Source organism: Apis cerana, linkage group LG7 (genome assembly GCF_029169275.1).
Source record: "Apis cerana isolate GH-2021 linkage group LG7, AcerK_1.0, whole genome shotgun sequence".
Taxonomy (NCBI): Eukaryota; Metazoa; Arthropoda; class Insecta; order Hymenoptera; family Apidae; genus Apis; species Apis cerana.
In genome coordinates this window covers 9448644-9466949 of record NC_083858.1, presented here as the reverse complement: position 1 = coordinate 9466949, position 18306 = coordinate 9448644, and the positions used below count along the sequence as shown (strand labels likewise).

At 38.3% G+C, this 18306-nt stretch overlaps 1 protein-coding gene and 1 long non-coding RNA gene across 2 annotated transcripts in view; one reads left to right on the top strand and one right to left on the bottom strand.

Annotated features, from left to right (window-relative positions):
- LOC107999229 (UPF0489 protein C5orf22 homolog) overlaps positions 1-18306 on the bottom strand; it is a 761052-nt gene that overhangs the window by 633505 nt on the left and 109241 nt on the right. The gene's annotated exons all lie outside the window — the stretch shown is intronic.
- On the top strand, positions 4199-10541 carry LOC133666458 (uncharacterized). The gene is made up of 2 exons (XR_009830630.1): positions 4199-6795; positions 9927-10541. It is a non-coding gene; the product is annotated as an uncharacterized LOC133666458 (long non-coding RNA).

Sequence of the window (18306 nt, the reverse complement as noted above, 5' to 3'; positions counted from 1 at the left end):
ATATCACAATAAACCAATAGACGTGGTAATTAATACCCAAATAATACGTCCTTCTTACTCGTCCAATCCGTAATTTCTCCATAAATCTATTCCCCATTCATCTTCTCCAAGAATCAATATTCAACCGATTAATCTTTCCCAACCAATCTGTACACAATTTCTCTGAAAGCTGAATATTTATTCGATACCACAATAGATCAATCTTATTCGACACATTTTTCAAATGTCAGTGGCCGCCAATTTTCTTCTCCGATTACATTATTCCACGATGCCGGTGTCATCAGGTTATTTCCTCATCCACGACACAGGATCGTATCTCGCGTTTCCATGGCTAAGAAATGCCAATTAGCTCTATCCACTCGACAATTTCTTTTTTTTTCTTTTTTTTATTCTTTCCCTCCTCCCCCTCTCTGGACATCGACATGCTTTTTTCTCGTATCATGCTAATACCGTGTCGTGGATGTTGTACCAAGTTATAAAATGTACACACGCTTTGGAATTCTGGCTTTACATCATTCCTGCGTAACGAACAAACGATGGAATCTGTTACAAGACGCTTGAACCTTAAATTCCAAGTCGTGACATCTTCTTCCAGTTGGGGTGGAAGGATTGGTACAATATTTATGAGAGAGATCTTGAAGAGATCGAGCTACAAGGTTGATTAAAGTAAGACGTATAGGATGTTTCGCGAGATGAAGACTAAACGGATTTTGAAGTAGAAATTTGGAAAAATGAAAATGGAAATCGAGATCGATTCGTATTTTTATAATATATTGTCTCGATCGTAAATCTTAATGAGAAACTATCTTGAAAACAAGTTTTTATGAAAAAGATTGTTTTATTTTAGATGACAATTTCGATTTGTTAATATACGAATGAAAATTGAGAATTTAACGTTAGTTAATTAAAATTCTATTGAAACATTAGCTGATTGATTTCGAATGGTTAAACATTAGTTGATTTAAAGATTATCTAACACAAAGGTTGTTAAGTGATGGTGCCATTAGTAATGGAACGAAGGACAGCTGGATGGCACATGCATAATTTATATTACGTAAAGAAAAAAAAAAGAAAAAAGAATAAATAATAAACCTTTATTTTCAAGGATATGCGGGTACTTTAATTTTAATTGAACAGAAAGTAATTTAAGTAAAGCATCGTAAATTGCTCTCTATCTCTCTCTCAGATTATTTTCTTAAATTATACACCCAATTCCTTGTGCGACACATCTTTGAGACGAAGAAAGAGACTAATTAATCCTTTCTTAAAAAAAAAAGCAAAAATTCAAAATCATACTCGAGCAAAACTCTTGGATTTTCTTCGAAATTAAATTTTAGAAAATATCCAGGTACATGATAAATCCTCGCTCACATTTTATAATAGTTATTTCATTCCTGTATACAATTTCTGACAACGGTATATTCACGTGATTCACGTTTTATTTGCACGTTTCCATTTGCTCATATGTCATCATCATGATGTCATCTTGTCATCGGATTGTAAAAATATTAATGGAACGAATGGGCAGAGGATAGTGTTCCTCGAAAGTGTTCGCCTTTCGGCCATCATGGTGTCCCTCGATCCCTCTCGCTTCCGCTTAGTAATTTTCTATCCGCTAGATGGCGAGAATTATGACGAAGAATTTATAATCAGAGATCGTGATAGCGATTGATGGAAACCTCCTTCTCCTTCTTCTTCTTCTTCTTTAACTCGTTTCGCTTGGAATAATGCATCTGGGATCTTCTGATGCATCGCGAAATTTATCATATTGTGTTCTGTGATTTTGCGTTATTGTTACGTTGAGTCGTAATGTTATTACATATAATAATAATAATAATAATATAACCGAGTAAAACGTTTGGTAAACGTTTGGTGGCTTCTCTTCCAATGAATGGATAATTTCAATCGAAATTTATTTCGATTTTACTATGGAATTACGAGTGGAATAGTATCGTATAGGATCGTATTTCTCGAAATAAAAAGAATAATAACAAAGCGTTCAATCTTGATACGTGCAACAACTTATTAAAATTCATCTTATAAATTTTTACTTTAAATTCAACGCTGCAATCTTATCAATTACATCCGACGCTTAAAAAAAATTAACTCTAAATTCATGTGTTCCACCCTGCAAGAATATTGTCTCAAAAATTATTCATCGAGATAGAGATAATGTCATCGTTCTGGACGTTGAATTAATTTATCATTGCATATGATAAAAGAAGAAGAAGAAGAAGAAGAAAAAAAAAGGAAAAAACAACTGAAAATTATCAAGAAGAAGCGGAGAGAGAAGGAAGTTTCACATGGGGCAGCGAATTGCGCGCATATCTGAGCCACGATGTACAAGGAAGTAAAATGAGATATTACTTTCGTGCGTGGTCGTGGTCGTGCGAAACGAGTGGCTCGCTACGAAATGGCCTTAATGGAGTGTGATAATGCAGAAATGCCGCGAGAAGGTGAGAAGAGAGTTTCTGCATCCATTTTTATCCATCCATCCCTCTCCTCTGTTCAATCCCCTTATTACCATCGCTTTCAACAAGGTCTCCACGCGGATCTTTCCTTTCCGAGATGATCGACGATCGAAAGGTTGCGCTCGGAGAAGAATTTTGCTCGTGACCTTTGATAAAGGTTAAATTTAATGAAAACCAACAGGGACGAAGGATATAATAACAGGCCTCTTAGATTCATTGAATGAAAAGTGAATGTAGGGTGTACCGCGTACATGTTACGTTATAAATTTTCTACATTATCTTTAGAAATGAATCTTGTAATTCGATACACTTTTAATTTATATTACGATATATATCGACACAAAGAAATCCAACATTTATTAATAAAAATTCATAAATTATATCTCGTAACATTAACCAAAATTATCTTAAAATTAAAACACCATGCATCATTATTAATCGAATCAAACTAAAGCTACTCGATCGATGAACGAACCAAGTAAACGAGATAAATAAGATCTCGTTCTCTTCCCTTTCCAAGAATATCCGCGCGCGAAGATCCTCGAGCAAGGTTCTTATCCAATACGAGTGGAAGAGGAAGAGACAGAAAAGAAAAAGAAACAAAAAAAAAAGAAGAAGAAGCGACAATGTACGGCCGGCGATTAAAGGGTCTACACACCGTTCGAAGATTGCGAGGAGGAGGAGGAAGAGGAGGAGGAGAATGATCGAAGGTGTGCGCACTCGAGCGCGTGATAATCCTCCATACAGTTAGGGATTTCCTGGCAAACGAAGGAGGAAGGGAAAAGATTTCTGCATTCCGAGGATACGTTCCAGCGAACAATTTACTCGATTCCTGCTTATATATTTTATTTACAGTTTCCATGATTCCTCGTTTTCCTCTTCGTTAACGTTAATTCCAAGCATACCCTGGAACCTCCTAGATACTCCGTGTCTAATGAACGTTAATTGCCCGTACGCATAATACGCGAAACTTTAACGAAAGCCCTTAACACTATCGTTATACTAAAACGATCCCCTCCTCTTAATCTCCTTTTCCCTTCCTATTCTATTTCGTGTCATTTTTTCGTAAGGTTTAGGTTCGAGCAAGAAGAAAGGTCGCCTCGGTTTATTCTAACGAGTGCCGCCATCTAGCGATGAAAATTAGGCGAGGAAAAATGTACGACGCAATCGATATAATGCTTCGAATTTTTATAAGTAATATCTATTTTTAAGATCGTAAAACGAGAATAATTAATTCACTAACCTAATGGAACAATTAAATTAAAGTTTTTATATATTATAGAGTTTGGAATAAGAATGATTAAAAATGTCTCCTCGATATTCTCGCAATATATCGAATGTATTATAGATACGTACAAGAATGAAACACAAGTATCTCGTATTCCTCCTTTAAATTACTTTCCTTTGAATTTTGCTATAATAATTGCATTAAAAATGCCGAATAAACAGAGGATAATTCGAAGGGAATTCTTGGAAAAGAAAAGCGGCTCGGTATTTTTTTTTTTTTTACTGCGAAGGCGCGAAAGCGCGTGACTAGCGGGGACGTTCGCTATCTGAAAGGTGATCTAAAAGTGGTTAAGAGACCCGTTCTAACGGGTGGACCGGAGCGCGGATTAATTTATTCCGCGAGTCCCCGCGGCCATCGTGATAGCTCATTAAACGCGGAAACAAGAAAACGATCCGCGAGTCGGTCTCATGGATCGGCGGCGCGACGCCCTTTTCTTAGAACTGAGGCACGCAATGGGAAAGAAAATATGGAAATGGCCGTGGCAAGACAACGAGCTTAATTGCGCGAGATACGAAACAAGCAGGGAGGAGAAAGATGGACGGATGGAGTTGAGAACAAGTTATAAAGAAATACAGTAACCGACCATTGTCCGTATAATTGAAAGAAATTATGGCCTGGTACCGTGGAAGAAAACTGATTAACCTTTTGGGTATAATGTAGGAGTCAGACTTGTTATGCGTCTCTTGTATTAATGCAAGAGAATGGAAGAACGAAGAGAAATTTTAACTGGAATTGAGGCAATATTTAAAAAATATATATATATAAAATAATAATAATAATAATAATAATAATAATAATAATTAAGGAGCGAGATGCCGAATGAAAGAGACGAAAAGAAATAGCAATTGTATTTGCTTAAATAAATGATTTCGCGTTTACCTTTGGGAAATAGTAATTTGCGCCGAGCAATCGAATCCAAACAATATTGTACATGAAGTTGTCACGTATGTTATAAAGTATCATTTAAAATTATGAATAGAATTGATTCGCGATCGCAAATATTGCCAAGCGTCATTTCGTTTACTTAAATCCTTTTTTTTTTATTTTTTTATTTTTTTTTAAATAAAGGGAATTGATAATTATTGGGAATAAGGTGCGTTTTATTGATACATTCAGTTGACGAGTATTGACGTTGAAATTGATTGATAATGCAAACAATATTAAGTGCATTTGCTTTGAAAATATTTTGAAAAATCGTAATTATCGCGAGATTTCAATGATCTTGAAATGGTTACCTTAACAAGATATTTCATTTTTATTTCGAAAATATGTACAACTTGATTAAACTGTGGTTGTTTAGTTTTTTAATAGCTATATTCATCGTACAAATTTATTTTACAATTTCTTCGAATCTTAGTTCGTAAATCGTTAACCTTAATTATTATGGCCTTGAAGCTAATTGGGAATACGTGGCTGTATTCTCGAAGACCATAGAATCAATTTTATTTCATAAATTCGATATACGAGTTAGGGGAAAAAATTTGAAGTTAATTTTGAATTTTAATTTCGTGTATAAATTCGATTTAAAATTTGAGAAAAGAAGGGAAAGGTAAGAAATGGTGGAAAGAAAGAAGTTGAGAACAACTCATCGGTCACGAAGGAGTTTAATGAGGAGTTTAGGGGCGCGTAAACTCGCGAAGGATCGTTTAAAAACGCGTCGCGCATAGCCAAGCCGAAAGACAGGATCGCTTTGAATTATAAAGCAGACATTTTATCCATACAGTGTCTCTCTTTATCGTTGGGACGTATCTTGAAATAGTAATAGGAGCGTGAAACAATTTGTAGCAATCACATCGCTGGGAAAAACGAGGAGTTACAATAAGAGGAACGTGGCCAACCACGATCCTATTTCCTGTGGTTTATCTCGAGCGTCATTCGGGGTCGGGATTCAATCTTTTTCTTTTTTCTTCGATTATTTACGGGGTAGAGAAATAGAACTTGGACAACGTTACTTTTAATTAAAATTCAATTATATACTTATCATCTTTTGTGCTTAAATGGAAAGGATTATAATAGGAAAGTATCTTTATAGTCGGATTATTTTCATCTTCTGAATTCGACAAATTGAAAGAATAGAATTTAAAAAAAGAAAAACTTAGAAATCGTATTTATTTTATAAAGTTTCGTTCATCGAGTTTAATTATTACCATTCAATTTCTTCGACAACAAATATCGCTTGCTCGTTCTTACAAAAATTTAATTTAATTTTACTGTTTCTCATTACTTATTCATACACGTTTAACCGCTTAATAATAATAAATTGCCCGACAGCATAATGCAAAAATAATACAAAATACGATTCTAAAGTGCACACAATCGACTATGAATCACACAAAACACGCTTAAACACTTAGATAAATTTAATTTCAAAACAATTACGTTTCCACTTCCAATAATAATATAGAGAGAAATAATTACAATGTCGAGTGTTGATCGATCGACCGAAACCCAAAACGAAATTACCCAAAGGTGAGTAATATTCGAGGCCAATATTTTGTATTCACCTGTCGTCGCGTCGTCGTCGTCGTTGTAGAAACTCTCCAAACACCGTCAAAGAATTATTATTTATTCGGAGGCGGAAAATTATTTGTGAAGACGGAAATCGATAAATATCTATTACCATTCTCGACTATCCACGTGGCGAATTCCCGTACATCGTGTCCGTCATAAACACGCGAGGAAGGATAAGGAAGGAAGGAAGAAAGGGGAAAAAAGATTGGAACGCAAGATGGCGTACTACAACTCACCGGGATCCACGACACGGGTTAATGGTCATTACTTTCTACCGAGGACCGAATTGCGCGAGAGTGAACGAATTTATCAGTGGCGGTAATTAAACGCGCGCCATGTAAATATACACTCGGTTACAGCTATTTAACATGTCGCGTGAATCGCAACAGGTTTAACGAGACGAAAAATCGTCGCGTTCGCGTACCGAGCAATTAAAACCCGGTACAACGTGTCTCCATTAAACTGAAAAAAAGAAAAAAGGGAAGGAGGAAAAAGAAAGAGGGAAACTCGCGACGCAGATGCAAGGTAATTAATTCGAAAGTTCGAGCAGTGTCTTTCACCGTCGTGGATCGTTGGAATAGAATATTTTGTAAAACGGTGGCCCTTCCTTCGTTCATGCAACGAGCATCTGTCTCGTTCAATATGTTGCTGTCGATCATTAAAATGTTAAATGTAGAGTGGATATAATATTTTATAAAAATATTTAATATCACTGTGTAAAGAGAAATACGCATGAAAGCAGGTGTGCATTATATAATGATAATATTTGAACGAAATCGTTTACCTTCTTTTTAACATTTCTATTAATTATACTTTTCCTCTTACGATCTCTCGAATATGAAGCTTTCCTTCTTGGATTAGATATCAAATTGAATAGATCCAATAATCAGAGGAACAAGCAATGAGTTCTATTACAGATAAATTTTGCAAAAAAAAAAAAATTAGCGAAAGTATTCCAGAAGAGGAAATAGTTTGAAAACAAAAACCATTTGGTAATGGTTCCATTCACCGTGTAATGTGTCTTGGAATTTCATTTAAACTATACTCGACTATACAATCAATTGCAAAGAATATTCTTACGATTGGAAAGAGATAGAATCTAAATAGAAGTGATACAAAATAAAAATAATACAAATTCAAGGATATTTAACCTCGTTGCCGCCATTCCATGATTTCCTCTTCCTCCTTTCTCATCCCCCTCCGTGAGAAATCCTCCGTGCATCCTATCACTTCACGTTCGCCCCAATTCGGCCATTTGCACGGTTTTTTCACGGCTGGTGGCCCAAAATGGCGGCCGCGCGTCAATTCTGCGACGCAGCAAAGTCGAAACTCTCGCTTGTTTTCGTACGGGCTTTGTCCGTCGCTCGCCGACCATGAAGCCCGTGACGCGCGAACGAGCATCGATTGTCACAGGAATTATCAACGGGCCGTCGCTCTTTTCCCTTATTCGCGCGTCTCGACGACCGTGTCACGCGTCGCGAGCCAGTTTTGTCGAAAAAAACAATACGCAACCACCCCCTCCCCCTCGTTTCCGCGCCTTTCCAATTACCTCTTCTCTCATCGACACCTCTCTCCCTCCGTACACACCAGGCCTCACTTTGTCTCTCCCCTTCCTTCCCTTTCCTCCTCTCCTACACACACACATACGCACGTACAAACCGCCATCCTCCGCTGCTTCCACTCGTTCACCCCTTTGTACTCCCCCCTGCCATTCCTCTATTTCTCTCTGTCTCCATCTCTCTTTGCCATTCGATCACCAGCCTCGACCTCTCTTTCTCGCCCATTCCCTTTCGTTCTCGAGAAGGAGAGGAACAGGGACGCGATACGTAATCCTTTCGATGGCACGAAGAAATATGAATGCTAGTTCGGTTCGCTCCCTAGTTCGGGAGGAGGGATCGCTCAGCCAACACTCAGCGGTAATTGTAATCACGGTAATGCGTATCTCTGCGAGAGCATTGGGGTGTGGCGGGCGAAGCGAAGGTGAATGGAGGAGGAGGAGGGCGACACCTTTCGATATCGACGCGGATGAATCCGCGCTGCCGGAAACGAGCAGCGAAGAACTCGTGCAAAACGCGGCAACTTCCGAACGACGTTCATAGGGAATTATTGTTTCCGCCCCGGTGTGCGCGGTGAATGGTTAATTATCGCATGGGGATATTACCTTTTGTCACGACCATCTCACGACTACTTGTCCTGGAACGCGAGGCTCCCTTCCATTGTCCATAATTACGGGGACGAAAAGCTGTTTCGCGGTTAAATTAAGGTGGGAAGATTGAATTTGGGGGAGGGGTTTTGGATTTGTAGTTAGGATTTGAAGAAAATTGTATTTTTAGGATAGAAGGAATTCTTCGAGATGTGGTTTTTATAATAATTCCTTCCCCTTTTTATTATATAAATATATGTATATAGATATATTATTTTTAGAAATGTGAGTTCTAGCATTCGAAATATAAAATATTGGATACGAATGTACGTAATTTTTAATATTTTTCTCGAGAGACCATAAGGCATTGCTATTTATTGAGATAAACAAGGGAAGAAAAATACAAAAACCACTTTGGAATTTTATGATATAGGAAAAATATAAATTAATAATTTATTTTGGATATATTTTCGTTCTAGATAACTGAAAGCATGTATCTGAATGCAATTCAATCTTCTTGTAACTGTAATTTATAGTTACTTTTGAGAGGAATGATTGAATGAATCTCATTGCTATGATCTATGTAATCAGATATCTGATATTGACTGCCATGTTTAAAACTATTTTTGTGGAATGTTGGTAACAGTATGAAATGGTATCGGTTGAGTAATTGTGAGTAAGGTGGACATGCACGTTTTGTACAAGGTAATTGAATTCGAATGGTTTCAATTCGAATGGAAGTCAATTTTAGAAAAATATATGGAGCGAAAAAGTTAAAAATATTGTAACGATAGTGTAGCTAGGCTACGTTATACCTGCGATATGTAAGCAGTATTGTAAGCAATAGAGCAATTTATCAACAATAGAGGCACTATTATCTAGAGAACCTAAAACAATGGCCTATTGATACGGACTCTGGAAAGAATACAACTATAATTTGCTAAGAGAGCACTGATATTCTCCTTGTTTGAACTCTAGCCTTCTGGCTATTACTTACGTAATATTCACCGTAGTTTTGAAATTCTATATACGATGAAAACAATTTTACTGTGATCTGTATCCAATATTTTTATATCTAGGATTAACAAAATACGAAAAGTTCTTCTCAATATTATTACTTGAATCAAAAAATATCAAGAATTAAAGAAATCGTAAATATAGTAAAATTTTTTAGAGAAATATCCGAAACAAATATCTAAAATTTATATGCAATATCTAGTAAGTAAAATATAAAATATATAAAAATAATTCCCAAGATAGAAAACATCAAGGAGCAAAATTAATCCTCCTTCCTTCTCTTCCTCCATCTACAAACAATTTCATCTAACCTATTTCCACTTCCACTTCCTATAACAATAATAAAACCAGCATCGCAAAGTGAAAGAATTCATCGAATCAATCAAGATATCCCACAGAATAACGCAACGAGGCTCGATGAAATAATAGAATGGCAAAACCGTAATCGGTATCATCTTCGCCATCGTCATTCTCATTATCATTATTATTCTTGCAGCCACTTGCCAAGGAAACTCGAGGAAAGCCACAGCCAGTGCAGGGGCGCGAATGAAGTCATCTTCTCTAATGCGTCGATGCGGCTACTTCAAACCCGACTCAACTCATTTACGACATTACCTGGCGCACCCACATGGCAACGACGTGGTGAACAGAAGAGGAAGAGAGAGAGAGAGGCGAGAGAGTTGCATTGTAACTTCGCTCTTTTCAAGGCCCCCCCCCCGTTTACAAAATGGCGTAATATGTCGCGCCATTATTTGCACCCATCCAAAGATCTCTCCTCTTCTGATTGCTCTTGGCAGAGAAAGGGAGAGAGAGATACAGTTTAAACGAACCGTGACCAATTTTCTTTTTTCGAGCTGCTGGGTGAAATAAGGGAGTGGAACAGAATTGGAGTGGTTTTGGTCACTATGGAGATAAGAGATATTTGTGGTCCGTGGCTCCTTTTTGCATCCATCTGTTTTCTTACAGTGATTTTGATCGATATTACATAGCTCTCGATCGAAAGGATATCGAACTAATGAATAGTGAATTATACGATACCCAATTTTTTTCGTTTCGTTTCGCTAAACTTAATTACTTAAGATTAAAATTATACAATTGATTTATATCCCAAACTATTGGAAACTACTCTGTCTACTCATCATCGATTCAACAACCTCTCTTAAACATTTCCAAGACCCGTCCATCCGCTGTGCATCTTTGAAACCGAAAGAAAGTTTCACTTCACCTTTTTAAAATTAGAAATAATTATCCAATAAATCCCGAGCATTGTAGAAGTCACGAAGAAACTACTTCCATTAAAATCCAAACAAAACTAACCGTCTAACAAAAACCGTACCTAATAAAAGCGTACGCTTCTCTGGAACGACATCTACGACTTCGAAAAAAAAAAAAAAAAAAGAAACCAATAAAAGTTTAATACCAACTTCTACGACGAGAAGTTCTCCAATGCCAAAACAAAGATACACAAAGTTGCCTTTGCGGCAACTTCTACAAGGCTGATGTATAATAAAAGCGTACAGTGGTTCGTTTCGCAGAACGTGACGCTATCGTTGACAACGTCCTCCACGGGGGAGGAGGAGCCCCCCAACGGGGGACGACGTGGATCACGGAAAACGGCGGCGCAATCGAGGCCGCCATTTTTACCAAACTCGCGGCCGATACACGATCATTTTTCCCTCTTCCGGCTGGTTATGGCACTGGCGTATAATAGTGGCTTTAACTGCGCTCACAAAGTGGCGTAATTTATTGCGCCATTATGCTCGGCTAAGGAGCTCCTTGTTGCGAACGACGGCGGGGACTCGCGTTGAGTCGCGTGCATTGCGGACGTGATTTAAGTTTAAGGGGGATGACTACTGTCTCGCTATTACGCTATTGGCCGCCGCGAGTTCGACCAAACCGGGACTTCGCGTCGACGTTATATTCGGATTACAAATGCCTCGTTTACTCCTTTACCGCCCTTCCCAGTTGCCGCCTCGTCATCTCTCCGGGGAAAATGGCAGATTCGTCAAACGGGCATTTTTTACACCTGCCTATTCCTTCCAGCCACTATAGGAAGTAATAAATATTCGAGATTTCGTTGTTAGTGGGGAAAGGGCGCTGGAAAGAAGTTCGAAGAATTGACTAAATATTCCTTGTTTCGATCGTGTCGCACGAACATCGATGATGTAATTCATAAAATGTGGATAAGGAAATTATTAATTTCTCGAGAGTCGAAAGAAAGTTTATCGAGAAAGATTCGTGTTTCTTTTTTTTTTTTCAGAAGAAGAAGAAGATTTTGGTCTAAAATTCTACCAAGATTAGGTTCTATCAATTAATAATAATCATAAATGTGGATTCGTAAGGAAATTATTAATTTCTCGAGAGTCGAAAGAAAGTTTATCGAGAAAGATTCGTGTTTCTTTTTTTTTTTTCAGAAGAAGAAGAAGATTTTGGTCTAAAATTCTACCAAGATTAGGTTCTGTCAATTGATTCTCTCGACAGAGATAAGATATGATTTTAAAAGCTAAAAGCTAAATTTGAATTCGTTTTATAATTATCCCCATTTCTTCGAGTTAAACTACTTTTAAACTCTTCCTCCTCAAAGCATTCTACGTACGTACAATTTTCTCAAATCGATTAACCTCGATCAAATCGCTAATTAAGCAGACGTTCACCTTTTACATCTAATCAAACGCACTCTGTCGGGCAAACGAGCTCGATCTAAAATACGCATACTTGAAGAAACTGAAACTATTAAACAGAGGTAAATCCAATTCCCATATCCTGAAAAAGGAAAAAGCTTGCACGCCACTCCTTCGGTTTATACTCAATTTCCTCGAACAACTTAAGGGAGAAGTTTAATCGAATTAGAGATCTTCAACTGAAATCTTAACAAGATTTAACGCTGCCAACAGCACGACCACTCCCAAACGGTTTGCAACGAACGAAAATGGCTCCAACGCGATAAGATCGGTCTTCAATGGGAGGGGGAGGGAGGAGAGGGAGAAAAAGAAAAAAAGGCGGTGAAACCCACGCTTGGTCACGAGTGTAGGACAGGAGGAGGGCAAGGTTGAATCGTTTGTAAAAGCGAAGGAAAATCGTGGGAAGTGGTGAGAGACTGAAGGAGTGTGCCTCCTATTTGCTTGTCCATGGACCATTAGAGGCACACGTCTATTGAGTTAATAAGCGTTTGGTTTTACGAGAGGATACGCAAATGGAACACGCAGAGGAAATACGTATTTCTCTTTGTACTCCCACGCTTTACCTTGGACGCGAGAAATTGCGAAACGAACGCGTTAGTGTATCTTAAAATATTTAATGTATTAACTCGGTTGGGCAAATATTTATTGATGATTTGAAAAGTGAATATTAGATTGTCCCGTTAATAACGTTGTCTTAAAAGTTTGCAAAGAATCAGAAACCATATAACATTGTGTTTATTGAAAATTAATTTATCGAATTATTATTTCACAGAATTTTTATTTTTCCTAATTATTTACTAGAATCGTAATGGTTTTACTCGATGTTTTTAGTCGAAATGCTTCGATTAATTCCATTTAATCGAATTTTAAATAGTTTCGATTCAACTCGTAATATTCCTAATGAGTTGATACGTTGAAAGGGTGTCAACACTTGGCGGAGCCACCAGTCTTATGTATATCTGATCGCGGTTTATGATTAATATTTTCTTGGTTTACGTACGTTTGACCATAAGATGGTCGCCGCTGATAAATTAGAGGAAATAACGTACGATGAAGTTTCATTCCTTCGAGTTTGTTGCACCGTACGAGAGATGAAACCCGAGCTGATCCTTCGAAACACGAAGATATCATCGGGTAATATAGTACTTACGTTTCATTTGGAAATCGAGAAAAAAAAACACGGTTCATCGCGCCATGAAATCTACTATCTCCATCCCTCGGCAATATTCTTGACGATCTAATAGGCGTGGAACGAGAGAAATTTCAATTACGGTTTTTTAATCAACTATATATCGATAATTATATACAATTAATTATTTTTATGATAATTAATAATTTTATAACGTCATGAAAATACAGAAGAATGAAATATGTATAAATTAATTTGAATTTTAATAACTAGTATGATTTCATAATTGTCCTATGCAGCATGATATCAAGAATATTATTAAGATATTATCGAAAATCTATTCCTTTTTTGTGATCATAACCCTGCTCTTAACATTTTTTCCATTTTTCCATGTTACAGCAGAAAAATAACGAGCCTCGAATCGCGAAAAGGGAAGGGCTAATTGCCGTTTCGGCCAATCGGACGGAATTATTAGCGACGAACGAGGTAAAAAGTGGCGCAACACGACTTGTGAACTTGTCAGGCGTATCCCGTTGTAATGAGAATCGCAATCAGGCCGGGGACTTGGGTATTTCAGGGCGATGATCACGATCGCCCTGGGCCCGAGGAGTTTCGATTGCAAACGATTTATCTTTCGTGCTGGTCACTCCTGGCTTATAATCAAGGGTACATCACCTCACGTGGGACAGAGTCGAGGGCCGGCCACACCGGCGGAAAATAAAGGGGGTAATTCTTGGCAACCGGAAATGACGAGCGCTCCGTCACGTCCCTCCACAAATTTCTTCTTTCGTTTTACTTTTCAATTGAGGATATTTGTAACATGCGGATGATCACCCATTCCATCCGCGTCACGAATATCATCTTCATTAGAAATTTGGTAAGATAGGAAAGAATTTTTTCGAGCAATATCAGGTATATCTTTTATTATTTATCAAAAAAATTGACATCCAGGAAATCTTTTTCGCCTTTTGACGTCGCGTATTGGAAAAATCAGTCCAATTAGGTCAACAATAATATATTCACGAGAAGAAAAAATATTCTCTTTCTCTCTTTGGCTACGTGCTCCTTGAATTATGATGTTAAAATTATTATCAATGGATAATTTGCTGGAATATTAAAAATTCGATCGTGAATATAGGCCATGATTTAAACGGAGGATTAACAATTTAATGGCCGATCCATGGATCAGAGAGTGATTTCGTTCGAGGAATTCTAGAAGCATTCCTTCGAAAAGGAATGCGAGAGGATGGTAATTACAGGAACGACGATGAATTTTAAGCTTGCTCCAATTTTCGATCGACTAATGGCTTTATTTCGAAACGACGAATATATATCTTTCCTTTATATGGGGAATGCGATTTTTGACGAGTTTCTGGCTTAATGGAGGGGAAGAGGAGGGGTGCTTGGAAATGGATACTCGCTCCGAGTTATATTCGTTGAAATTTTGACGTAGGATGAATTGTGCTTTTTAATCTTCTCTGGGGATAATATCGAGAGAATACGGGTTGGAATAAAGTTTTTATGAGAATTGATGATGCAAACAGATGGACTCGAACATCTTATTCTAAAAACTATACCGTATCTTTAATTTATTATTATATATATTTATATATATATACAATAACTATTTACCCGAAAATCTTGAGAAAACTATTTCTATATGCACAATTTCAACTTTCACTTCCATTTACTGCGCACAAAAATCCATTTAAAAATTTAACCAACAACATATGAATTATTTATCCAAAATTTTATCCGCATGGAAATTGAAGCAAATCAATAGCACGTCCGAGCAACTTTGTCCAAGCGATAATTCCTTGGGGATAATGGCTGACTCGACGATCGCGATACGAATGAAAGGCGCACGTCGTGAAATTTGCTCCGCGAGCGAGCCAATAATAACAAGGATTGAAAGGGCGGAATGGAGAGAAACGTCGAAACGATCTCGTTAAGATTAACCTACCAGGCTACCTACCAGGTGCACACCGTGTATTGACAGTGGAAATTTACGGCGTGTCGCGAGGACCACTCGTTACAGGGCCACCTGAGGCCCTTCGTGCCTCCTTATTCCTCCGCCAACGAAATGTTTTTTTCAAAAACCGTGACCGCTCCAACGAACGTGACCACTGTTATTATCCTCCTCCTCCTCCTTCCTGTGTCCACGAATCGGCTCGCGTCAACGGGCACGCATATTCCCAGACACGGATGCGTCGTATTTCGTCGTTTACAGGTGTAGCTCGCGCTTATTAAATCCGCATTTCCGGGAGAGGGAAAAGGCGGCGATAAATAATCCAATGGTTAATAAATTCTTGAAACGTTGACGTTTGTACATTGTCCGTTCGATTCGTACTCGTCGATGTTAATTTTTCCATATCTTTCCTTTCAGATGGTTAAAATTTTTAAACTTTTGTAAATAAATATTAGTTGTGTTGTATTAATTCAAAAATTATTTAATCAAAATGATTTCGTACTTATTATCTTGGTATTAAAGATATATACGAATTATATTTTCCTGCAAAATTAATCTAATCTCGTAATTATTTTTTTGAACGAATCGACTGGTATATATACGTACATATTTATAATTTTTAATATCTTGAATTTTAATTTCCATTCCGCACACTACTTCGTATTTTGTGCCAAAAATTATTACCATAATCATTCTTACACACATCATAATCGCTCGATGATCAACATTAGGCCGAGATCGATCAATTTTTAAGCGTGTCCTCGTGCTCGGTTATCGTGTAACTCTGTCAACGCAGTTTCTTTCACGCCGTTTCGAGCACGAGGCGCAGAAACATTGTGGCCAACATCTGCGCCCAAGAACGGAATGGGCGTGGGGACAAATTTTTCTCGATAAAAATCCCCCATCGATCTTTCGCACGAGCAACTGTCGACAACTGTCCAGTTTGGGCCTCCGATCCGCCGAGCCAAATTGCCGGCTCTCCTCGAAGGAATCCTTCTTCGATTGCATTAATCGGCGATCGATTAAAACCGCCACTCTTTAACAGCCCTCTTGAGAAGCTATCCTTTTAATAACAGTGGCTCGGGGAGGAAGCGGCCAATTGAAAGCTGACGACCGCGAGTGAAATCGGTTTCATGGATCATCTGGTGCCGATCAATCGTCCGTGTAAACGTCAGAGCCCGAACGGGCCTCTGTTTTTCGTCTCGATCGATCAATCTCTTCGATTCGACTCACAAATTACAGTATATACTCCAATTGTAATAATTATTGGACGGACAGGTGTACATGAGATAATTCTTAAATACAAATAAAATGAATGAAATCACAATTCGACGTAATTGTTTAAACATTACACTCTAATACCGATAAAAATATCAAATTTTTCGACTAATCTGTCTCACATATCGAATCGAGAGAAATTTTTCCGATCCTTCGAACAAAAAATATTGCAAGTCTCTCAATTCTTCGGAAGAGATGAGAGATATTAGAGGACGACGTTAGATTCTTCACTTCCGGCAGACGAAGCGGACGACGGAGCGTCGGCGTTAATTGGGACGTCGCCGTTTATCCAATAATTACGGGGCAACGAGGCGGACTTATCCTACGTTTGGGTGACCGACGACACCCATAGCTCCGTATCGAGAAGAGAGACACGCACCTGTGGCGATTCATCAGCGGAGACCGATCACCGCGCGATACGAAATACGCATACGGACGTCGTTGCCATGGAATTTGTTGCTTTAATTACATCGAGACCGACGATGCCCGTATACGGGTCGGTTGAGAAATAATTACAAGTTATTGCACCCACGTGTACAATTTGTTCGAAATTGGAACAATGTATACAAAGGATATTGGTCTTCCATTTCGCTTCAACAATCGAGAAAAACTCGATTAATTAACTCCTTAAATTTATCCCTACTCGAGAAAGATTTCAAAAATATTCGTAAAATATTTCACGTATTCGTTAAGTATTTAGATTCTTTTTTTCTTCTCAAAATTATTCCCCGTACAACGAGTACGCTTCCACCACTTCCCACCTGCCCCCTTCTCGCGCATTCGATTCACGGATCTCGGCTGGCTTCGACGAATGAAACGAACGAGGAAAAAAAGAAAGAGGAAAAAAAAGGAAAACCTGCAGAAGGAAGGACGGCAAGGCAAGTATAAATATTTGATAGCCGGGTGTCTGAACGCCTGATCCAAGGAAAGATAATATTCGATTGTTCGCACGGTTCGGTTGATAGGCGGCTGTTATTAAGGCTGTGATCCTAGTCGCAGGATGAGTAAACCCGTGTCAACCCGTGGGCAGGAAGTTGGAATAGTTCGGGCAGTATCGATGTCGCGCACGGATAGAATTTGGCCGCGCAGGTGTCGTTGATCATCGATCGAGATTGGGATCTTCGGGGTAACCGTGCCCGACTTTTGCCGTCGTTTCAGCGAGAGATGATTATGATAGCGGCAGTCTTCGACTTTTTTTCTTTATCCATCCTGGTATATCTGGTATAATATATATTGTACGAAATTATTTATGGGACAGTTGTTCGACCATTTCCAGGCGGTATCGCGATCGTATTATTGATATCGCAATTTTTTTAATTAATGCTGATTCGATTATCTTTGATATCTTGGGGAGTAGGAAAGAATTTTCGATATCGTCCTGTTGAAAATTACATCTCATATTCGCGTATATTTATTAAAGAGCTTGCCACCTCCTTATCTCTGTGTATTATCTCCTATTGAAAAAACTATTTTCCCAAAATATCCTCCGCGTATTTGCATGAGAAAAATTTCGAAAATTTCCAAGGATCTGAAAGCAAACAAGGAACAAATGGCCGAACGAAACGGTATTATAAAGTAATTAACTGGAACGATGGGTAAACGCAAACAAGGGTCCCTGTTCCACGCCATTCCCAACTGCTCTATATTTGTCTTCCACTTTCCATCGACAGTTATTCGGCCCATTAATGGAGAGGGTGCACCTGGAGGATGCAGGAGTCGCCCGCATATGTAACACGAGGTGAATTAGCATTCGATATTACGGTACGATAACGTCGAGAGACCGTTGTTCATGAGTCCTCTTCCTTGGCTTGATTTCGGC